The sequence below is a fragment of the Dermacentor albipictus genome, unplaced genomic scaffold, assembly GCF_038994185.2.
Source record: "Dermacentor albipictus isolate Rhodes 1998 colony unplaced genomic scaffold, USDA_Dalb.pri_finalv2 scaffold_32, whole genome shotgun sequence".
NCBI classification, from domain to species: Eukaryota; Metazoa; Arthropoda; class Arachnida; order Ixodida; family Ixodidae; genus Dermacentor; species Dermacentor albipictus.
In genome coordinates, this window is record NW_027225586.1 from 676,550 (window position 1) to 701,565 (window position 25,016).

Consider the following 25,016-nt stretch of genomic DNA (forward strand, 5'->3'; position numbering starts at 1 on the left):
TAGAGCCGCACTGCTCTAGTCGCAGCTCAAGGGAGTCATTGTTACTCACTTAGCTCCCCCACGCCTTGTTCTATTTCTTCAGGTTGACATTTAGGGCACTGGGCACAAATCACCTTGCATAAAAATGGTCAACCGCCCTCGCAATTATATCTTTTAAAAGCACAGTAAGATTCCCCCTGTGCATTCCAGTTGAACCACACCAGACAGTGCAAAGCAGCACTGTTCTAGCCGCACCTCAAGGGAGTCATTGTTACTAACGTCCTTCACCCACGCTTTGTTCCATTTCCTCACATTGACATTTAGAGCCCTGGGCACAAATCACATTACGTCAGCATCGTCAAAAGTCCTTGCAATGCTTTGTTTTAAGTGGACAGTCAGTTTCAGCCGGTCCATGCCAGTTGAAGCACAACAGATAGCATAAAGCGCCACTCCTGAATCCACACTGCAAGGGAGTCATTCTTACTCCTGTCCTTTAACCACGCCTTTTTTTTTCATTTCTGCACGTTGACATTTACAGACCTGGGCAGAAATCACATTGCGTCAGCATGGTCAACGGCCCTCAAAATGCATTGTTTTATTTCGAGAGTCGGATTCTCCCGGTCCATGCCAGTTGAAGCGCACCAGGCAGCGCAAGCGCCACACTGCTCTAGCCGCACCTTAAGAGAGCCATTGTTACTCGCTTTGTGTAGCCATGCCTTGTTGCATTTCTTCACGTTGACATTTAGGGCGCTGGGCAGAAGTCACATTACGTCAGCATGATCAAAAGTCTTCGCAAAGCTTTGTTTTAATGGACAGTTGGATTCCACCGGTCCATACCAAATGAAGCACAATGGATAGCACAAAGCGAAACTGCTCAATAAACTCTGCACGGGAGTCATTCTTACTCCTGTCCTTTATACCCACCTTTTTGCATTTCTTCACGTTGACATTTAGAGCACTGGCTCCCAGAATGCTTTGTTTCATTTGGACAGTGAATTCCGCCCGTCCATGCCAGTTGAGGCGTACCATACCGCGCAAGAGCTGCACTGCTCCAGCCGCACCTCACAGGAGTCACTCTTACACCTGTCCTTTATCCAGGCATTTCTTTATTTCATCACTTTGCCGTTTAGAGCACTAGGCAGAAATCACATTGCGTCAGCATCGGCAACAGCCTTCACAATCATTTGTTTTAAGTGCACAGTGAGATTCCCCTGGTGCATGACAGGTAAACCACACCAGACAGTGCAAAGCTGTGCTGCTCTAGTCGCACCTCATGGGAGTCATTGTTAGTCTCTTCGTTTACCCACGCCTTGTTGATTTTATCAAGTTGACATATAGGGGACTGGGCAGAAATCACATTGCGTCAGCATGGTCAAAAGTCCCCGCAATGCTTTGTTTTAAATGGACAGTCGGATTCCCCCGGTCCATGCCAGTTGATGCACAACAGATAGCATAAAGCGCCACTGCTGAATCCACACTGCAAGGGAGTCATTCTTACTCCTGTCGTTTAACCACGCCTTTTTTTCATTTCTGCACGTTGACATTTACAGACCTGGGCAGAAATCACATTGCGTCAGCATGGTCAACGGCCCCCAAAATGCTTTGTTTTATTTGGGCATTTTATTTTACAGGAGGTATTCAGAGACATGGATTGGGAAGAATTGGGGATAAAAGTTAATCGAGAATAGCTTGGTAACTCGCGATTCGCTGATGACATTGCCTTGCTTAGTACCTCAGGGGACCAATTGCAATGCATGTTCAGTGACCTGGATAGGCAAAGCAGAAGAGTGGGTCTAAAAATTAATCTGCAGGAAACTAAAGTAATGCTTAACAGTCTCCGAAGAAAACCGCAATTTACAATAGGCAGCGAGGCACTGGAAGTCGTAAGGGAATACACCAACTTAGGTCAGGTAGTGACAGCGGATGCGGATCATAAGACAGAAATATTCAGAAGAACAAGAATGGGCTGGGGTGCGTTTGGCAGGCATTCTCAGATGATGAATAGCAGGTTGCCGTTATCCCCTCAAGAGGAAAGTATATAATACCTGTGTCTTACCAGCACTGCGCAAGAGCCGCACTGCTCTAGTCGCACCTCGAGGGAGTCATTGTTACTCTCATCGCATACACACCTTCTTGCATTTCTTCACGTTGACATTAAATAGCACTGGGCAGAAATCACATTGTGTCAGCATCGGCAACAGCCTTCACAATCATTTGTTTTAAGTGCACAGTGAGATTCCCCCGGTGCATGACAGGTAAACCACACCAGACAGTGCAAAGCTGTGCTGCTCTAGTCGCACCTCATGGGAGTCATTGTTAGTCTCTTCGTTTACCCACGCCTTGTTGATTTTATCAAGTTGACATATAGGGGACTGGGCAGAAATCACATTGCGTCAGCATGGTCAAAAGTCCCCGCAATGCTTTGTTTTAAATGGACAGTCGGATTCCCCCGGTCCATGCCAGTTGATGCACAACAGATAGCATAAAGCGCCACTGCTGAATCCACACTGCAAGGGAGTCATTCTTACTCCTGTCGTTTAACCACGCCTTTTTTTCATTTCTGCACGTTGACATTTACAGACCTGGGCAGAAATCACATTGCGTCAGCATGGTCAACGGCCCCCAAAATGCTTTTTTTTATTTGGGCATTTTATTTTACAGGAGGTATTCAGAGACATGGATTGGGAAGAATTGGGGATAAAAGTTAATCGAGAATAGCTTGGTAACTCGCGATTCGCTGATGACATTGCCTTGCTTAGTACCTCAGGGGACCAATTGCAATGCATGTTCAGTGACCTGGATAGGCAAAGCAGAAGAGTGGGTCTAAAAATTAATCTGCAGGAAACTAAAGCAATGCTTAACAGTCTCCGAAGAAAACCGCAATTTACAATAGGCAGCGAGGCACTGGGAGTTGTAAGGGAATACACCAACTTAGGTCAGGTAGTGACAGCGGATGCGGATCATAAGACAGAAATATTCAGAAGAACAAGAATGGGCTGGGGTGCGTTTGGCATGCATTCTCAGATGATGAATAGCAGGTTGCCGTTATCCCCTCAAGAGGAAAGTATATAATACCTGTGTCTTACCAGCACTCACCTATGGGGCAGAAACCTTGAGGCTTACGAAAAGGGTTCTGCTCATATTGAGGACGACACAACGAGCTATGGAAAGAAGAATGATAGGTGTAACGTTCAAGGATAAGAAAAGAGCAGATTGGGTGAGGGAACAAACGCGACCTAATGACATCTTAGTTGAAATCAAGAAAAAGAAAGGGGCATGGGCAGGATACGCAATGAGGAGGGAAGATAACCGATGGTCATTGAGGGTTACGGAATGGATTCCAAGGGAAGAGAAGCTTAGCAGAGGGCGGCAGAAAGTTAGGCGGGCGCATGAGATTCAGAAGTTTGCGGGGACGACATGGCCACACTTAGTACATGATCGGGGTTGTTGGAGATGTATGGGAGAGGCCTTTGCCCTGCAGTAGGCGTAACCAGGCTGATGCTGATGATGATTCCGCCGGTCCATGCCAGTTGAGGCACACAAGACCACGCAAGAGCCGCACTGCGATAGCCGCACCGGGAGTCATTGTGACTCCTGTAGTTTATCCATGCCTTTTTTTATTTACTTCAGTTTCACGTTCAGAGCACTGGGCAGAAATCACATTGCGTCAGCATGGCCGACGGCCCTCGCAATCATTTGTTTTAAATGGACAGTCGGATTCCCCCGATCTATGCCAGCTGGAGTGCAGCAGACTGTGCAAAAGCTGCACTGCTCTAGTCGCACCTCAAGGGAGTCATTGTTACTCTCACCGCTTACACACACCTTCTTGCATTTCTTCACGTTGACATTAAATAGCACTGGGCAGAAATCACATAGTGTCAGCATCGGCAACAGCCTTCACAATCATTTGTTTTAAGTGCACAGTGAGATTCCCCCGGTGCATGCCAGGTAAGCCACACCAGACAGTGCAGAGCCGTGCTGCTCTAGTCGCACCTCATGGGAGTCATTGTTAGTCTCTTCGTTTACCCACGCCTTGATGATTTTATCAAGTTGACATATAGGGGACTGGGCGGAGATCACATTGCATCAGCATGGTCAAAAGTCCTCGCAATGCTTTGTTTTCAATGGACAGTCAGATTCTCCCGGTCCATACCAGTTGAAGCGCAACGGAAAGTGCAAAGCGGCACAGCTCAATCCACACTGCAAGGGAGTCATTCTTACTCCTGTCTTTTATCCACGCTTTTTTTTTTCATTTTTTCACTTCGACATTTAGAGCACTGTGCAGAAATCACACTGCGTCAGCATGCTCAACGGCCCCCAGAATGGTTTGTTTTATTTGGACAGTGGATTCTGTCAGTCCGTGCCAGTTCATTCGCACCAGACCGCGCAAGAGCTGCACTGCGCTAGCCGCACCTAAAGGGTGTCATAGTTACTCCTGTCGTTTATCCAGCCCTTTCCTTAATTTATTTATTTCACGTTTAAAGCACTAGGCAGAAATCAAATTGCGTCGGCATGGTCAACGGCCCTCGCAATCATTTGTTTTAAATGGAAAGTCGGATTACCCCGATCTATCCCAGTTGAAGCGCACCAGGCAGCGCTAGAGCCGCACTGCTCTAGTCGCAGCTCAAGGGAGTCATTGTTACTCACTTAGCTCCCCCACGCCTTGTTCTATTTCTTCAGGTTGACATTTAGGGCACTGGGCACAAATCACCTTGCATAAAAATGGTCAACCGCCCTCGCAATTATATCTTTTAAAAGCACAGTAAGATTCCCCCTGTGCATTCCAGTTGAACCACACCAGACAGTGCAAAGCAGCACTGTTCTAGCCGCACCTCAAGGGAGTCATTGTTACTAACGTCCTTCACCCACGCTTTGTTCCATTTCCTCACATTGACATTTAGAGCCCTGGGCACAAATCACATTGCGTCAGCATCGTCAAAAGTCCTTGCAATGCTTTGTTTTAAGTGGACAGTCAGTTTCAGCCGGTCCATGCCAGTTGAAGCACAACAGATAGCATAAAGCGCCACTCCTGAATCCACACTGCAAGGGAGTCATTCTTACTCCTGTCCTTTAACCACGCCTTTTTTTTCATTTCTGCACGTTGACATTTACAGACCTGGGCAGAAATCACATTGCGTCAGCATGGTCAACGGCCCTCAAAATGCATTGTTTTATTTCGAGAGTCGGATTCTCCCGGTCCATGCCAGTTGAAGCGCACCAGGCAGCGCAAGCCCCACACTGCTCTAGCCGCACCTTAAGAGAGCCATTGTTACTCGCTTTGTGTAGCCATGCCTTGTTGCATTTCTTCACGTTGACATTTAGGGCGCCGGGCAGAAGTCACATTACGTCAGCATGATCAAAAGTCTTCGCAAAGCTTTGTTTTAATGGACAGTTGGATTCCACCGGTCCATACCAAATGAAGCACAGTGGATAGCACAAAGCGAAACTGCTCAATAAACTCTGCACGGGAGTCATTCTTACTCCTGTCCTTTATACCCACCTTTTTGCATTTCTTCACGTTGACATTTAGAGCACTGGCTCCCAGAATGCTTTGTTTCATTTGGACAGTGAATTCCGCCCGTCCATGCCAGTTGAGGCGTACCATACCGCGCAAGAGCTGCACTGCTCCAGCCGCACCTCACAGGAGTCACTCTTACACCTGTCCTTTATCCAGGCATTTCTTTATTTCATCACTTTGCCGTTTAGAGCACTAGGCAGAAATCACATTGCGTCAGCATCGGCAACAGCCTTCACAATCATTTGTTTTAAGTGCACAGTGAGATTCCCCCGGTGCATGCCAGGTAAGCCACACCAGACAGTGCAGAGCCGTGCTGCTCTAGTCGCACCTCATGGGAGTCATTGTTAGTCTCTTCGTTTACCCACGCCTTGATGATTTTATCAAGTTGACATATAGGGGACTGGGCAGAGATCACATTGCATCAGCATGGTCAAAAGTCCTCGCAATGCTTTGTTTTAAATGGACAGTCAGATTCTCCCGGGCATACCAGTTGAAGCGCAACGGAAAGTGCAAAGCGGCACAGCTCAATCCACACTGCAAGGGAGTCATTCTTACTCCTGTCTTTTATCCACGCTTTTTTTTCATTTTTTCACTTCGACATTTAGAGCACTGTGCAGAAATCACACTGCGTCAGCATGCTCAACGGCCCCCAGAATGGTTTGTTTTATTTGGACAGTGGATTCTGTCAGTCCATGCCAGTTCATTCGCACCAGACCGCGCAAGAGCTCCACTGCGCTAGCCGCACCTAAAGGGTGTCATAGTTACTCCTGTCGTTTATCCAGCCCTTTCCTTAATTTATTTATTTCACGTTTAAAGCACTAGGCAGAAATCAAATTGCGTCGGCATGGTCAACGGCCCTCGCAATCATTTGTTTTAAATGGACCGTCGGATTACCCCGATCTATCCCAGTTGAAGCGCACCAGGCAGCGCTAGAGCCGCACTGCTCTAGTCGCAGCTCAAGGGAGTCATTGTTACTCACTTAGCTCCCCCACGCCTTGTTCTATTTCTTCAGGTTGACATTTAGGGCACTGGGCACAAATCACCTTGCATAAAAATGGTCAACCGCCCTCGCAATTATATCTTTTAAAAGTACAGTAAGATTCCCCCTGTGCATTCCAGTTGAACCACACCAGACAGTGCAAAGCAGCACTGTTCTAGCCGCACCTCAAGGGAGTCATTGTTACTAACGTCCTTCACCCACGCTTTGTTCCATTTCCTCACATTGACATTTAGAGCCCTGGGCACAAATCACATTGCGTCAGCATCGTCAAAAGTCCTTGCAATGCTTTGTTTTAAGTGGACAGTCAGTTTCAGCCGGTCCATGCCAGTTGAAGCACAACAGATAGCATAAAGCGCCACTCCTGAATCCACACTGCAAGGGAGTCATTCTTACTCCTGTCCTTTAACCACGCCTTTTTTTTCATTTCTGCACGTTGACATTTACAGACCTGGGCAGAAATCACATTGCGTCAGCATGGTCAACGGCCCTCAAAATGCATTGTTTTATTTCGAGAGTCGGATTCTCCCGGTCCATGCCAGTTGAAGCGCACCAGGCAGCGCAAGCGCCACACTGCTCTAGCCGCACCTTAAGAGAGCCATTGTTACTCGCTTTGTGTAGCCATGCCTTGTTGCATTTCTTCACGTTGACATTTAGGGCGCTGGGCAGAAGTCACATTACGTCAGCATGATCAAAAGTCTTCGCAAAGCTTTGTTTTAATGGACAGTTGGATTCCACCGGTCCATACCAAATGAAGCACAATGGATAGCACAAAGCGAAACTGCTCAATAAACTCTGCACGGGAGTCATTCTTACTCCTGTCCTTTATACCCACCTTTTTGCATTTCTTCACGTTGACATTTAGAGCACTGGCTCCCAGAATGCTTTGTTTCATTTGGACAGTGAATTCCGCCCGTCCATGCCAGTTGAGGCGTACCATACCGCGCAAGAGCTGCACTGCTCCAGCCGCACCTCACAGGAGTCACTCTTACACCTGTCCTTTATCCAGGCATTTCTTTATTTCATCACTTTGCCGTTTAGAGCACTAGGCAGAAATCACATTGCGTCAGCATCGGCAACAGCCTTCACAATCATTTGTTTTAAGTGCACAGTGAGATTCCCCCGATGCATGCCAGGTAAGCCACACCAGACAGTGCAGAGCCGTGCTGCTCTAGTCGCACCTCATGGGAGTCATTGTTAGTCTCTTCGTTTACCCACGCCTTGATGATTTTATCAAGTTGACATATAGGGGACTGGGCAGAGATCACATTGCATCAGCATGGTCAAAAGTCCTCGCAATGCTTTGTTTTAAATGGACAGTCAGATTCTCCCGGTCCATACCAGTTGAAGCGCAACGGAAAGTGCAAAGCGGCACAGCTCAATCCACACTGCAAGGGAGTCATTCTTACTCCTGTCTTTTATCCACGCTATTTTTTTCATTTTTTCACTTCGACATTTAGAGCACTGTGCAGAAATCACACTGCGTCAGCATGCTCAACGGCCCCCAGAATGGTTTGTTTTATTTGGACAGTGGATTCTGTCAGTCCGTGCCAGTTCATTCGCACCAGACCGCGCAAGAGCTGCACTGCGCTAGCCGCACCTAAAGGGTGTCATAGTTACTCCTGTCGTTTATCCAGCCCTTTCCTTAATTTATTTATTTCACGTTTAAAGCACTAGGCAGAAATCAAATTGCGTCGGCATGGTCAACGGCCCTCGCAATCATTTGTTTTAAATGGACAGTCGGATTACCCCGATCTATCCCAGTTGAAGCGCACCAGGCAGCGCTAGAGCCGCACTGCTCTAGTCGCAGCTCAAGGGAGTCATTGTTACTCACTTAGCTCCCCCACGCCTTGTTCTATTTCTTCAGGTTGACATTTAGGGCACTGGGCACAAATCACCTTGCATAAAAATGGTCAACCGCCCTCGCAATTATATCTTTTAAAAGCACAGTAAGATTCCCCCTGTGCATTCCAGTTGAACCACACCAGACAGTGCAAAGCAGCACTGTTCTAGCCGCACCTCAAGGGAGTCATTGTTACTAACGTCCTTCACCCACGCTTTGTTCCATTTCCTCACATTGACATTTAGAGCCCTGGGCACAAATCACATTGCGTCAGCATCGTCAAAAGTCCTTGCAATGCTTTGTTTTAAGTGGACAGTCAGTTTCAGCCGGTCCATGCCAGTTGAAGCACAACAGATAGCATAAAGCGCCACTCCTGAATCCACACTGCAAGGGAGTCATTCTTACTCCTGTCCTTTAACCACGCCTTTTTTTTCATTTCTGCACGTTGACATTTACAGACCTGGGCAGAAATCACATTGCGTCAGCATGGTCAACGGCCCTCAAAATGCATTGTTTTATTTCGAGAGTCGGATTCTCCCGGTCCATGCCAGTTGAAGCGCACCAGGCAGCGCAAGCGCCACACTGCTCTAGCCGCACCTTAAGAGAGCCATTGTTACTCGCTTTGTGTAGCCATGCCTTGTTGCATTTCTTCACGTTGACATTTACGGCGCTGGGCAGAAGTCACATTACGTCAGCATGATCAAAAGTCTTCGCAAAGCTTTGTTTTAATGGACAGTTGGATTCCACCGGTCCATACCAAATGAAGCACAATGGATAGCACAAAGCGAAACTGCTCAATAAACTCTGCACGGGAGTCATTCTTACTCCTGTCCTTTATACCCACCTTTTTGCATTTCTTCACGTTGACATTTAGAGCACTGGCTCCCAGAATGCTTTGTTTCATTTGGACAGTGAATTCCGCCCGTCCATGCCAGTTGAGGCGTACCATACCGCGCAAGAGCTGCACTGCTCCAGCCGCACCTCACAGGAGTCACTCTTACACCTGTCCTTTATCCAGGCATTTCTTTATTTCATCACTTTGCCGTTTAGAGCACTAGGCAGAAATCACATTGCGTCAGCATCGGCAACAGCCTTCACAATCATTTGTTTTAAGTGCACAGTGAGATTCCCCCGGTGCATGCCAGGTAAGCCACACCAGACAGTGCAGAGCCGTGCTGCTCTAGTCGCACCTCATGGGAGTCATTGTTAGTCTCTTCGTTTACCCACGCCTTGATGATTTTATCAAGTTGACATATAGGGGACTGGGCAGAGATCACATTGCATCAGCATGGTCAAAAGTCCTCGCAATGCTTTGTTTTAAATGGACAGTCAGATTCTCCCGGTCCATACCAGTTGAAGCGCAACGGAAAGTGCAAAGCGGCACAGCTCAATCCACACTCCAAGGGAGTCATTCTTACTCCTGTCTTTTATCCACGCTTTCTTTTTCATTTTTTCAATTCGACATTTAGAGCACTGTGCAGAAATCACACTGCGTCAGCATGCTCAACGGCCCCCAGAATGGTTTGTTTTATTTGGACAGTGGATTCTGTCAGTCCGTGCCAGTTCATTCGCACCAGACCGCGCAAGAGCTGCACTGCGCTAGCCGCACCTAAAGGGTGTCATAGTTACTCCTGTCGTTTATCCAGCCCTTTCCTTAATTTATTTATTTCACGTTTAAAGCACTAGGCAGAAATCAAATTGCGTCGGCATGGTCAACGGCCCTCGCAATCATTTGTTTTAAATGGACAGTCAGATTACCCCGATCTATCCCAGTTGAAGCGCACCAGGCAGCGCTAGAGCCGCACTGCTCTAGTCGCAGCTCAAGGGAGTCATTGTTACTCACTTAGCTCCCCCACGCCTTGTTCTATTTCTTCAGGTTGACATTTAGGGCACTGGGCACAAATCACCTTGCATAAAAATGGTCAACCGCCCTCGCAATTATATCTTTTAAAAGCACAGTAAGATTCCCCCTGTGCATTCCAGTTGAACCACACCAGACAGTGCAAAGCAGCACTGTTCTAGCCGCACCTCAAGGGAGTCATTGTTACTAACGTCCTTCACCCAAGCTTTGTTCCATTTCCTCACATTGACATTTAGAGCCCTGGGCACAAATCACATTGCGTCAGCATCGTCAAAAGTCCTTGCAATGCTTTGTTTTAAGTGGACAGTCAGTTTCAGCCGGTCCATGCCAGTTGAAGCACAACAGATAGCATAAAACGCCACTCCTGAATCCACACTGCAAGGGAGTCATTCTTACTCCTGTCCATTAACCACGCCTTTTTTTTTCATTTCTGCACGTTGACATTTACAGACCTGGGCAGAAATCACATTGCGTCAGCATGGTCAACGGCCCTCAAAATGCATTGTTTTATTTCGAGAGTCGGATTCTCCCGGTCCATGCCAGTTGAAGCGCACCAGGCAGCGCAAGCGCCACACTGCTCTAGCCGCACCTTAAGAGAGCCATTGTTACTCGCTTTGTGTAGCCATGCCTTGTTGCATTTCTTCACGTTGACATTTAGGGCGCTGGGCAGAAGTCACATTACGTCAGCATGATCAAAAGTCTTCGCAAAGCTTTGTTTTAATGGACAGTTGGATTCCACCGGTCCATACCAAATGAAGCACAATGGATAGCACAAAGCGAAACTGCTCAATAAACTCTGCACGGGAGTCATTCTTACTCCTGTCCTTTATACCCACCTTTTTGCATTTCTTCACGTTGACATTTAGAGCACTGGCTCCCAGAATGCTTTGTTTCATTTGGACAGTGAATTCCGCCCGTCCATGCCAGTTGAGGCGTACCATACCGCGCAAGAGCTGCACTGCTCGAGCCGCACCTCACAGGAGTCACTCTTACACCTGTCCTTTATCCAGGCATTTCTTTATTTCATCACTTTGCCGTTTATAGCACTAGGCAGAAATCACATTGCGTCAGCATGGTGAACGGCCCGCGCAATTATTTGTTTTAAATGGACAGTCGGATTCCCCCGATCTATGCCAGTTGGAGTGCAGCAGACTGCGCAAGAGCCGCACTGCTCTAGTCGCACCTCGCGGGAGTCATTGTTACTCTCATCGCATTCACACCTTCTTGCATTTCTTCACGTTGACATTAAGTAGCACTGGGCAGAAATCACATAGTGTCAGCATCGGCAATAGCCTTCACAATCGTTTGTTTTAAGTGCACAGTGAGATTCCCGCGGTGCATGCCAGGTAAGCCACACCAGACAGTGCATACCTGTGCTGCTCTAGTCGCACCTCATGGGAGTCATTGTTAGTCTCTTCGTTTACCCACGCCTTGTTGAATTTTATCAAGTCGACATATAGGGGACTGGGCAGAAATCACATTGCGTCAGCGTGGTCAAAAGTCCCCGCAATGCTTTGTTTTAAATGGACAGTCGGATTCCCCCGGTCTATACCAGTTCAAGCGCAATGGAAAGTGCAAAGCGGCACAGCTGAATGCACACTGCAAGGGAGTCATTCTTACTCCTGTCGTTTACCCACGCCTTTTTTTCATTTCTGCACGTTGACATTTACAGACCTGGGCAGAAATCACATTGCGTCAGCATGGTCAACGGCCCTCAAAATGCATTGTTTTATTTGGAGAGTCGGATTCTCCCGGTCCATGCCAGTTGAAGCGCACCAGGCAGCGCAAGCGCCACACTGCTCTAGCCGCACCTCAAGAGAGCGATTGTTACTCGCTTTGTGTAGCCATGCCTTGTTGCATTTCTTCACGTTGACATTTAGAGCGCTTGGCAGAAGTCACATTACGTCAGCATGATCAAAAGTCTTCGCAAAGCTTTGTTTTAATGGACAGTTGGATTCCACCGGTCCATACCAAATGAAGCACAATGGATAGCACAAAGCGAAACTGCTCAATAAACTCTGCACGGGAGTCATTCTTACTCCTGTCCTTTATACCCACCTTTTTGCATTTCTTCACGTTGACATTTAGAGCACTGGCTCCCAGAATGCGTTGTTTCATTTGGACAGTGAATTCCGCCCGTCCATGCCAGTTGAGGCGTACCATACCGCGCAAGAGCTGCACTGCTCCAGCCGCACCTCACAGGAGTCACTGTTACACCTGTCCTTTATCCAGGCATTTCTTTATTTCATCACTTTGCCGTTTAGAGCACTAGGCAGAAATCACATTGCGTCAGCATCGGCAACAGCCTTCACAATCATTTGTTTTAAGTGCACAGTGAGATTCCCCCGGTGCATGCCAGGTAAGCCACACCAGACAGTGCAGAGCCGTGCTGCTCTAGTCGCACCTCATGGGAGTCATTGTTAGTCTCTTCGTTTACCCTCGCCTTGTTGATTTTATCAAGTTGACATATAGGGGACTGGGCAGAGATCACATTGCATCAGCATGGTCAAAAGTCCTCGCAATGCTTTGTTTTCAATGGACAGTCAGATTCTCCCGGTCCATACCAGTTGAAGCGCAACGGAAAGTGCAAAGCGGCACAGCTCAATCCACACTGCAAGGGAGTCATTCTTACTCCTGTCTTTTATCCACGCTTTTTTTTTCATTTTTTCACTTCGACATTTAGAGCACTGTGCAGAAATCACACTGCGTCAGCATGCTCAACGGCCCCCAGAATGGTTTGTTTTATTTGGACAGTGGATTCTGTCAGTCCATGCCAGTTCATTCGCACCAGACCGCGCAAGAGCTGCACTGCGCTAGCCGCACCTAGAGGGTGTCATAGTTACTCCTGTCGTTTATCCAGCCCTTTCCTTAATTTATTTATTTCACGTTTAAAGCACTAGGCAGAAATCAAATTGCGTCAGCATGGTCAACGGCCCTCGCAATCATTTGTTTTAAATGGACAGTCGGATTACCCCGATCTATCCCAGTTGAAGTGCACCAGGCAGCGCTAGAGCCGCACTGCTCTAGTCGCAGCTCAAGGGAGTCATTGTTACTCACTTAGCTACCCCACGCCTTGTTCTATTTCTTCAGGTTGACATTTAGGGCACTGGGAACAAATCACCTTGCATAAAAATGGTCAACCGCCCTCGCAATTATATCTTTTAAAAGCACAGTAAGATTCCCCCTGTGCATTCCAGTTGAACCACACCAGACAGTGCAAAGCAGCACTGTTCTAGCCGCACCTTAAGGGAGTCATTGTTACTAACGTCCTTCACCCACGCTTTGTTCCATTTCCTCACATTGACATTTAGAGCCCTGGGCACAAATCACATTGCGTCAGCATCGTCAAAAGTCCTTGCAATGCTTTGTTTTAAGTGGACAGTCAGTTTCAGCCGGTCCATGCCAGTTGATGCACAACAGATAGCATAAAGCGCCACTCCTGAATCCACACTGCAAGGGAGTCATTCTTACTCCTGTCGTTTAACCACGCCTTTTTTTCATTTCTGCACGTTGACATTTACAGACCTGGGCAGAAATCACATTGCGTCAGCATGGTCAACGGCCCTCAAAATGCATTGTTTTATTTGGAGAGTCGGATTCTCCCGGTCCATGCCAGTTGAAGCGCACCAGGCAGCGCAAGCGCCACACTGCTCTAGCCGCACCTCAAGAGGGCCATTGTTACTCGCTTTGTGTAGCCATGCCTTGTTGCATTTCTTCACGTTGACATTTAGAGCGCTGGGCAGAAGTCACATTACGTCAGCATGATCAAAAGTCTTCGCAAAGCTTTGTTTTAATGGACAGTTGGATTCCACCGGTCCATACCAAATGAAGCACAGTGGATAGCACAAAGCGAAACTGCTCAATAAACTCTGCACGGGAGTCATACTTACTCCTGTCCTTTATACCCACCTTTTTGCATTTCTTGACGATGACATTTAGAGCACTGGCTCCCAGAATGCTTTGTTTCATTTGGACAGTGAATTCCGCCCGTCCATGCCAGTTGAGGCGTACCATACCGCGCAAGAGCTGCACTGCTCCAGCCGCACCTCACAGGAGTCACTCTTACACCTGTCCTTTATCCAGGCATTTCTTTATTTCATCACTTTGCCGTTTAGAGCACTAGGCAGAAATCACATTGCGTCAGCATGGTGAACGGCCCGCGTAATCATTTGTTTTAAATGGATAGTCGGATTCCCCCGATCTATGCCAGTTGGAGTGCAGCAGACTGCGCAAGAGCCGCACTGCTCTAGTCGCACCTCGAGGGAGTCATTGTTACTCTCATCGCATACACGCCTTCTTGCATTTCTTCACGTTGACATTAAATAGCACTGGGCAGAAATCACATTGTGTCAGCATCGGCAACAGCCTTCACAATCATTTGTTTTAAGTGCACAGTGAGATTCCCCCGGTGCATGACAGGTAAACCACACCAGACCGTGCAAAGCTGTGCTGCTCTAGTCGCACCTCATGGGAGTCATTGTTAGTCCCTTCGTTTACCCACGCCTTGTTGATTTTATCAAGTTGACATGTAGGGGACTGGGCAGAAATCACATTGCATCAGCATGGTCAAAAGTCCCCGCAATGCTTTGTTTTAAATGGACAGTCGGACTCCCCCGGTCTATACCAGTTGAAGCGCAATGGAAAGTGCAAAGCGGCACAGCTGAATGCACACTGCAAGGGAGTCATTCTTACTCATGTCGTTTATCCACACCTTTTTTTTCATTTTTTCACTTTGACATTTAGAGCACTGTGCAGAAATCACACTGCGTCAGCATGCTCAACGGCCCCCAGAATGGTTTGTTTTATTTGGACAGTGGATTCTGTCAGTCCATGCCAGTTCATTCGCACCAGACCGCGCAAGAGCTGCACTGCGCTAGCCGCACCTAAAGGGTGTCATAGTTACTCCTGTCGTTTATCCAGCCCTTTCCTTAATTTATTTATTTCACGTTTAAAGCACTAGGCAGAAATCAAATTGCGTCAGCATGGTCAACGGCCCTCGCAATCATTTGTTTTAAATGGACAGTCGGATTACCCCGATCTATCCCAGTTGAAGTGCACCAGGCAGCGCTAGAGCCGCACTGCTCTAGTCGCAGCTCAAGGGAGTCATTGTTACTCACTTAGCTACCCCACGCCTTGTTCTATTTCTTCAGGTTGACATTTAGGGCACTGGGAACAAATCACCTTGCATAAAAATGGTCAACCGCCCTCGCAATTATATCTTTTAAAAGCACAGTAAGATTCCCCCTGTGCATTCCAGTTGAACCACACCAGACAGTGCAAAGCAGCACTGTTCTAGCCGCACCTTAAGGGAGTCATTGTTACTAACGTCCTTCACCCACGCTTTGTTCCATTTCCTCACATTGACATTTAGAGCCCTGGGCACAAATCACATTGCGTCAGCATCGTCAAAAGTCCTTGCAATGCTTTGTTTTAAGTGGACAGTCAGTTTCAGCCGGTCCATGCCAGTTGATGCACAACAGATAGCATAAAGCGCCACTCCTGAATCCACACTGCAAGGGAGTCATTCTTACTCCTGTCGTTTAACCACGCCTTTTTTTCATTTCTGCACGTTGACATTTACAGACCTGGGCAGAAATCACATTGCGTCAGCATGGTCAACGGCCCTCAAAATGCATTGTTTTATTTGGAGAGTCGGATTCTCCCGGTCCATGCCAGTTGAAGCGCACCAGGCAGCGCAAGCGCCACACTGCTCTAGCCGCACCTCAAGAGGGCCATTGTTACTCGCTTTGTGTAGCCATGCCTTGTTGCATTTCTTCACGTTGACATTTAGAGCGCTGGGCAGAAGTCACATTACGTCAGCATGATCAAAAGTCTTCGCAAAGCTTTGTTTTAATGGACAGTTGGATTCCACCGGTCCATACCAAATGAAGCACAGTGGATAGCACAAAGCGAAACTGCTCAATAAACTCTGCACGGGAGTCATACTTACTCCTGTCCTTTATACCCACCTTTTTGCATTTCTTGACGATGACATTTAGAGCACTGGCTCCCAGAATGCTTTGTTTCATTTGGACAGTGAATTCCGCCCGTCCATGCCAGTTGAGGCGTACCATACCGCGCAAGAGCTGCACTGCTCCAGCCGCACCTCACAGGAGTCACTCTTACACCTGTCCTTTATCCAGGCATTTCTTTATTTCATCACTTTGCCGTTTAGAGCACTAGGCAGAAATCACATTGCGTCAGCATGGTGAACGGCCCGCGTAATCATTTGTTTTAAATGGATAGTCGGATTCCCCCGATCTATGCCAGTTGGAGTGCAGCAGACTGCGCAAGAGCCGCACTGCTCTAGTCGCACCTCGAGGGAGTCATTGTTACTCTCATCGCATACACGCCTTCTTGCATTTCTTCACGTTGACATTAAATAGCACTGGGCAGAAATCACATTGTGTCAGCATCGGCAACAGCCTTCACAATCATTTGTTTTAAGTGCACAGTGAGATTCCCCCGGTGCATGACAGGTAAACCACACCAGACCGTGCAAAGCTGTGCTGCTCTAGTCGCACCTCATGGGAGTCATTGTTAGTCCCTTCGTTTACCCACGCCTTGTTGATTTTATCAAGTTGACATGTAGGGGACTGGGCAGAAATCACATTGCATCAGCATGGTCAAAAGTCCCCGCAATGCTTTGTTTTAAATGGACAGTCGGATTCCCCCGGTCTATACCAGTTGAAGCGCAATGGAAAGTGCAAAGCGGCACAGCTGAATGCACACTGCAAGGGAGTCATTCTTACTCATGTCGTTTATCCACACCTTTTTTTTCATTTTTTCACTTTGACATTTAGAGCACTGTGCAGAAATCACACTGCGTCAGCATGCTCAACGGCCCCCAGAATGGTTTGTTTTATTTGGACAGTGGATTCTGTCAGTCCATGCCAGTTCATTCGCACCAGACCGCGCAAGAGCTGCACTGCGCTAGCCGCACCTAAAGGGTGTCATAGTTACTCCTGTCGTTTATCCAGCCCTTTCCTTAATTTATTTATTTCACGTTTAAAGCACTAGGCAGAAATCAAATTGCGTCAGCATGGTCAACGGCCCTCGCAATCATTTGTTTTAAATGGACAGTCGGATTACCCCGATCTATCCCAGTTGAAGTGCACCAGGCAGCGCTAGAGCCGCACTGCTCTAGTCGCAGCTCAAGGGAGTCATTGTTACTCACTTAGCTACCCCACGCCTTGTTCTATTTCTTCAGGTTGACATTTAGGGCACTGGGAACAAATCACCTTGCATAAAAATGGTCAACCGCCCTCGCAATTATATCTTTTAAAAGCACAGTAAGATTCCCCCTGTGCATTCCAGTTGAACCACACCAGACAGTGCAAAGCAGCACTGTTCTAGCCGCACCTTAAGGGAGTCATTGTTACTAACGTCCTTCACCCACGCTTTGTTCCATTTCCTCACATTGACATTTAGAGCCCTGGGCACAAATCACATTGCGTCAGCATCGTCAAAAGTCCTTGCAATGCTTTGTTTTAAGTGGACAGTCAGTTTCAGCCGGTCCATGCCAGTTGATGCACAACAGATAGCATAAAGCACCACTCCTGAATCCACACTGCAAGGGAGTCATTCTTACTCCTGTCGTTTAACCACGCCTTTTTTTCATTTCTGCACGTTGACATTTACAGACCTGGGCAGAAATCACATTGCGTCAGCATGGTCAACGGCCCTCAAAATGCATTGTTTTATTTGGAGAGTCGGATTCTCCCGGTCCATGCCAGTTGAAGTGCACCAGGCAGCGCAAGCGCCACACTGCTCTAGCCGCACCTCAAGAGGGCAATTGTTACTCGCTTTGTGTAGCCATGCCTTGTTGCATTTCTTCACGTTGACATTTAGAGCGCTGGGCAGAAGTCACATTACGTCAGCATGATCAAAAGTCTTCGCAAAGCTTTGTTTTAATGGACAGTTGGATTCCACCGGTCCATACCAAATGAAGCACAGTGGATAGCACAAAGCGAAACTGCTCAATAAACTCTGCACGGGAGTCATACTTACTCCTGTCCTTTATACCCACCTTTTTGCATTTCTTCACGATGACATTTAGAGCACTGGCTCCCAGAATGCTTTGTTTCATTTGGACAGTGAATTCCGCCCGTCCATGCCAGTTGAGGCGTACCATACCGCGCAAGAGCTGCACTGCTCCAGCCGCACCTCACAGGAGTCACTCTTACACCTGTTCTTTATCCAGGCATTTCTTTATTTCATCACTTTGCCGTTTAGAGCACTAGGCAGAAATCACATTGCGTCAGCATGGTGAACGGCCCGCGTAATCATTTGTTTTAAATGGATAGTCGGATTCCCCCGATCTATGCCAGTTGGAGTGCAGCAGACTGCGCAAGAGCCGCACTGCTCTAGTCGCACCTCGAGGGAGTCATTGTTACTCTCATCGCATACACACCTTCTTGCATTTCTTCACGTTGACATTAAATAGCACTGGGCAGAAATCACATTGTGTCAGCATCGGCAACAGCCTTCACAATCATTTGTTTTAAGTGCACAGTGAGATTCCCCCGGTGCATGACAGGTAAACCACACCAGACCGTGCAAAGCTGTGCTGCTCTAGTCGCACCTCATGGGAGTCATTGTTAGTCCCTTCGTTTACCCACGCCTTGTTGATTTTATCAAGTTGACATGTAGGGGACTGGGCAGAAATCACATTGCATCAGCATGGTCAAAAGTCCCCGCAATGCTTTGTTTTAAATGGACAGTCGGATTCCCCCGGTCTATACCAGTTGAAGCGCAATGGAAAGTGCAAAGCGGCACAGCTGAATGCACACTGCAAGGGAGTCATTCTTACTCATGTCGTTTATCCACACCTTTTTTTTCATTTTTTCACTTTGACATTTAGAGCACTGTGCAGAAATCACACTGCGTCAGCACGGTCAACGGCCCCCAAAATGCTTTGTTTTATTTGGGCATTTTATTTTACAGGAGGTATTCAGAGACATGGATTGGGAAGAATTGGGGATAAAAGTTAATCGAGAATAGCTTGGTAACTCGCGATTCGCTGATGACATTGCCTTGCTTAGTACCTCAGGGGACCAATTGCAATGCATGTTCACTGACCTGGATAGGCAAAGCAGAAGAGTGGGTCTAAAAATTAATCTGCAGGAAACTAAAGTAATGCTTAACAGTCTCGGAAGAAAACAGCAATTTACAATTGGCAGCGAGGCACTAGAAGTCGTAAGGGATTACATCAACTTAGGGCAGGTAGTGACAGCGGATGCGGATCATGAGACAGAAATATTCAGAAGAACAAGAATGGGCTGGGGTGGGTTTGGCAGGCATTCTCAGATGATGATTAGCAGGTTGCCATTATCCCCTCAAGAGGAAAGTATATAATACCTGTCTTACCAGTACTCACCTATGGGGCAGAAACCTGGAGGCTTACGAAATAGGTTCTGCTCAAATTGAGGACGACGCAACGAGCTATGGAAAGAAGAATGATAGGTGTAACGTTAAAGGATAAGAAAAGAGCAGATTGGGTGAGGGAACAAACGCGAGTTAATGACATCTTAGTTGAAATCAAGAAAAAGAAATGGGCATGGGCAGTATACGAAATGAGGAGGGAAGATAACCGATGGTCATTAAGGGTTACGGAATGGATTCCAAGGGAAGGGAAGCTTAGCAGAGGGCGGCAGAAAGTTAGGCGGGCGCATGAGATTAAGAAGTTTGCAGGGACGACATGGCCACACATAGTACATGATCGGGGTTGTTGGAGATGTACGGGAGAGGCCTTTGCCCTGCAGTAGGCGTAACCAGGCTGATGCTGATGATGATTCCGCCGGTCCATGCCAGTTGAGGCACACAAGACCACGCAAGAGCCGCACTGCGATAGCCGCACCACAAGGGAGTCATTGTGACTCCTGTAGTTTATCCATGCCTTTTTTTATTTACTTCAGTTTCACGTTTAGAGCACTGGGCAGAAATCACATTGCGTCAGCATGGTCGACGGCCCTCGCAATCATTTGTTTTAAATGGACAGTCGGATTCCCCCGATCTATGCCAGCTGGAGTGCAGCAGACTGTGCAAAAGCTGCACTGTTCTAGCCGCACCTCAAGGGAGTCATTGTTACTCTCATAGCTTACACACACCTTCTTGCATTTCTTCACGTTGACATTAAATAGCAAGGGGCAGAAATCACATTGTGTCAGCATCGGCAACAGCCTTCACAATCATTTGTTTTAAGTGCACAGTGAGATTCCCCCGGTGCATGCCAGGTAAGCCTCACCAGACAGTGCAGAGCCGTGCTGCTCTAGTCGCACCTCATGGGAGTCATTGTTAGTCTCTTCGTTTACCCACGCCTTGTTGATTTTATCAAGTTGACATATAGGGGACTGGGCAGAGATCACATTGCATCAGCATGGTCAAAAGTCCTCGCAATGCTTTGTTTTCAATGGACAGTCAGATTCTCCCGGTCCATACCAGTTGAAGCGCAACGGAAAGTGCAAAGCGGCACAGCTCAATCCACACTGCAAGGGAGTCATTCTTACTCCTGTCTTTTATCCACGCTTTTTTTTCATTTTTTCACTTCGACATTTAGAGCACTGTGCAGAAATCACACTGCGTCAGCATGCTCAACGGCCCCCAGAATGGTTTGTTTTATTTGGACAGTGGATTCTGTCAGTCCATGCCAGTTCATTCGCACCAGACCGCGCAAGAGCTGTACTGCGCTAGCCACACCTAAAGGGTGTCATAGTTACTCCTGTCGTTTATCCAGCCCTTTCCTTAATTTATTTATTTCACGTTTAAAGCACTAGGCAGAAATCAAATTGCGTCAGCATGGTCAACGGCCCTCGCAATCATTTGTTTTAAATGGACAGTCGGATTACCCCGATCTATCCCAGTTGAAGCGCACCAGGCAGCGCTAGAGCCGCACTGCTCTAGTCGCAGCTCAAGGGAGTCATTGTTACTCACTTAACTACCACACGCCTTGTTCTATTTCTTCAGGTTGACATTTAGGGCACTGGGCACAAATCACCTTGCATAAAAATGGTCAACCGCCCTCGCAATTATATCTCTTAAAAGCACAGTAAGATTCCCCCTGTGCATTCCAGTTGAACCACACCAGACAGTGCAAAGCAGCACTGTTCTAGCCGCACCTCAAGGGAGTCATTGTTACTAACGTCCTTCACTCACGCTTTGTTCCATTTCCTCACATTGACATTTAGAGCCCTGGGCACAAATCACATTGCGTCAGCATCGTCAAAATCCTTGCAATGCTTTGTTTTAAGTGGACAGTCAGTTTCAGCTGGTCCATGCCAGTTGAAGCACAACAGATAGCATAAAGCGCCACTCCTGAATCCACACTGCAAGGGAGTCATTCTTACTCCTGTCGTTTAACCACGCCTTTTTTTCATTTCTGCACGTTGACATTTACAGACCTGGGCAGAAATCACATTGCGTCAGCATGGTCAACGGCCCTCAAAATGCATTGTTTTATTTGGAGAGTCGGATTCTCCCGGTCCATGCCAGTTGAAGCGCACCAGGCAGCGCAAGCGCCACACTGCTCTAGCCGCACCTCAAGAGAGCCATTGTTACTCGCTTTGTGTAGCCATGCCTTGTTGAATTTCTTCACGTTGACATTTAGAGCGCTGGGCAGAAGTCACATTACGTCAGCATGATCAAAAGTCTTCGCAAAGCTTTGTTTTAATGGACAGTTGGATTCCACCGGTCCATACCAAATGAAGCACAATGGATAGCACAAAGCGAAACTGCTCAATAAACTCTGCACGGGAGTCATTCTTACTCCTGTCCTTTACACCCACCTTTTTGCATTTCTTCACGTTGACATTTAGAGCACTGGCTCCCAGAATGCTTTGTTTCATTTGGACAGTGAATTCCGCCCGTCCATGCCAGTTGAGGCGTACCATACCGCGCAAGAGCTGCACTGCTCCAGCCGCACCTCACAGGAGTCACTCTTACACCTGTGCTTTATCCAGGCATTTCTTTATTTCATCACTTTGCCGTTTAGAGCACTAGGCAGAAATCACATTGCGTCAGCATGGTGAACGGCCCGCGTAATCATTTGTTTTAAATGGACAGTCGGATTCCCCCGATCTATGCCAGTTGGAGTGCAGCAGACTGCGCAAGAGCCGCACTGCTCTAGTCGCACCTCGAGGGAGTCATTGTTACTCTCATCGCATACACACCTTCTTGCATTTCTTCACGTTGACATTAAATAGCACTGGTCAGAAATCACATTGTGTCAGCATCGGCAACAGCCTTCACAATCATTTGTTTTAAGTGCACAGTGAGATTCCCCCGGTGCATGACAGGTAAACCACACCAGACAGTGCAAAGCTGTGCTGCTCTAGTCGCACCTCATGGGAGTCATTGTTAGTCCCTTCGTTTACCCACGCCTTGTTGATTTTATCAAGTTGGCATATAGGGGACTGGGCAGAAATCACATTGCGTCAGCATGGTCAAAAGTCCCCGCAATGCTATGTTTTAAATGGACAGTCGGATTCCCCCGGTCTATACCAGTTGAAGCGCAATGGAAAGTGCAAAGCGGCACAGCTGAATGCACACTGCAAGGGAGTCATTCTTACTCATGTCGTTTATCCACACCTTTTTTTCATTTTTTCACTTTGACATTTAGAGCACTGTGCAGAAATCACACTGCGTCAGCACGGTCAACGGCCCCCAAAATGCTTTGTTTTATTTGGGCATTTTATTTTACAGGAGGTATTCAGAGACATGGATTGGGAAGAATTGGGGATAAAAGTTAATCGAGAATAGCTTGGTAACTCGCGATTCGCTGATGACATTGCCTTGCTTAGTACCTCAGGGGACCAATTGCAATGCATGTTCGGTGACCTGGATAGGCAAAGCAGAAGAGTGGGTCTAAAAATTAATCTGCAGGAAACTAAAGTAATGCTTAACAGTCTCCGAAGAAAACCGCAATTTACAATAGGCAGCGAGGCACTGGAAGTCGTAAGGGAATACACCAACTTAGGTCAGGTAGTGACAGCGGATGCGGATCATAAGACAGAAATATTCAGAAGAACAAGAATGGGCTGGGGTGCGTTTGGCAGGCATTCTCAGATGATGAATAGCAGGTTGCCGTTATCCCCTCAAGAGGAAAGTATATAATACCTGTGTCTTACCAGCACTCACCTATGGAGCAGAAACCTTGAGGCTTACGAAAAGGGTTCTGCTCATATTGAGGACGACACAACGAGCTATGGAAAGAAGAATGATAGGTGTAACGTTCAAGGATAAGAAAAGAGCAGATTGGGTGAGGGAACAAACGCGACTTAATGACATCTTAGTTGAAATCAAGAAAAAGAAAGGGGCATGGGCAGGATACGCAATGAGGAGGGAAGATAACCGATGGTCATTGAGGGTTACGGAATGGATTCCAAGGGAAGAGGAGCTTAGCAGAGGGCGGCAGAAAGTTAGGCGGGCGCATGAGATTCAGAAGTTTGCAGGGACGACATGGCCACACTTAGTACATGATCGGGGTTGTTGGAGATGTATGGGAGAGGCCTTTGCCCTGCAGTAGGCGTAACCAGGCCTATGCTGATGATGATTCCGCCGGTCCATGCCAGTTGAGGCGCACAAGACCACGCAATAGCCGCACTGCGATAGCCGCACCCCGAGGGAGTCATTGTTACTCCTGTCGTCTATCCGTCCTTTTTTTTAATTACTTCACTTTGACGTTTAGAGCACTGGGCAGAAATCACATTCCGTCAGCATGGTCGACGGCGCTCACAATCATTTGTTTTAATTGGACAGTCGGATTCCCCCGATCTATGCCAGCTGGAGTGCAGCAGACTGTGCAAATGCTGCGCTGCTCTAGTCACACCTCAAGGGTGTCATTGTTACTCTCATCGCTTACACACACCTTTTTTGCATTTCTTCACGTTGACATTAAATAGCACTGGGCAGAAATCACATTGTGTCAGCATGGTCAACGGCCTTCGCAATCATTTCTTTTCATGGCAGAGTTAGATTCCCCCGTTGCATGCCAGGTAAACCACACCAGACAGTGCAAAGCCGCGCTACTCTAGTCCCACCTCATGGGAGTCATTGTTAGTCTCTTCGTTTACCCTCGCCTTGTTGCATTTTATCACGTTGACATTTAGGGGACTGGGCAGAGATCACATTGCATCAGCATGGTCAAAAGACCTCGCAATGCTTTGTTTTAAATGGACAGTCAGATTCTCCCGGTCCATACCAGTTGAAGCGCAACGGAAAGTGCAAAGCGGCACAGCTCAATCCACACTGCAAGGGAGTCATTCTTACTCCTGTCTTTTATCCACGCTTTTTTTTCATTTTTTCACTTCGACATTTAGAGCACTGTGCAGAAATCACACTGCGTCAGCATGCTCAACGGCCCCCAGAATGGTTTGTTTTATTTGGACAGTGGATTCTGTCAGTCCATGCCAGTTCATTCGCACCAGACCGCGCAAGAGCTGCACTGCGCTAGCCGCACCTAAAGGGTGTCATAGTTACTCCTGTCGTTTATCCAGCCCTTTCCTTAATTTATTTATTTCACGTTTAAAGCACTAGGCAGAAATCAAATTGCGTCAGCATGGTCAACGGCCCTCGCAATCATTTGTTTTAAATGGACAGTCGGATTACCCCGATCTATCCCAGTTGAAGCGCACCAGGCAGCGCTAGAGCCGCACTGCTCTAGTCGCAGCTCAAGGGAGTCATTGTTACTCACTTAGCTACCCCACGCCTTGTTCTATTTCTTCAGGTTGACATTTAGGGCACTGGGCACAAATCACCTTGCATAAAAATGGTCAACCGCCCTCGCAATTATATCTTTTAAAAGCACAGTAAGATTCCCCCT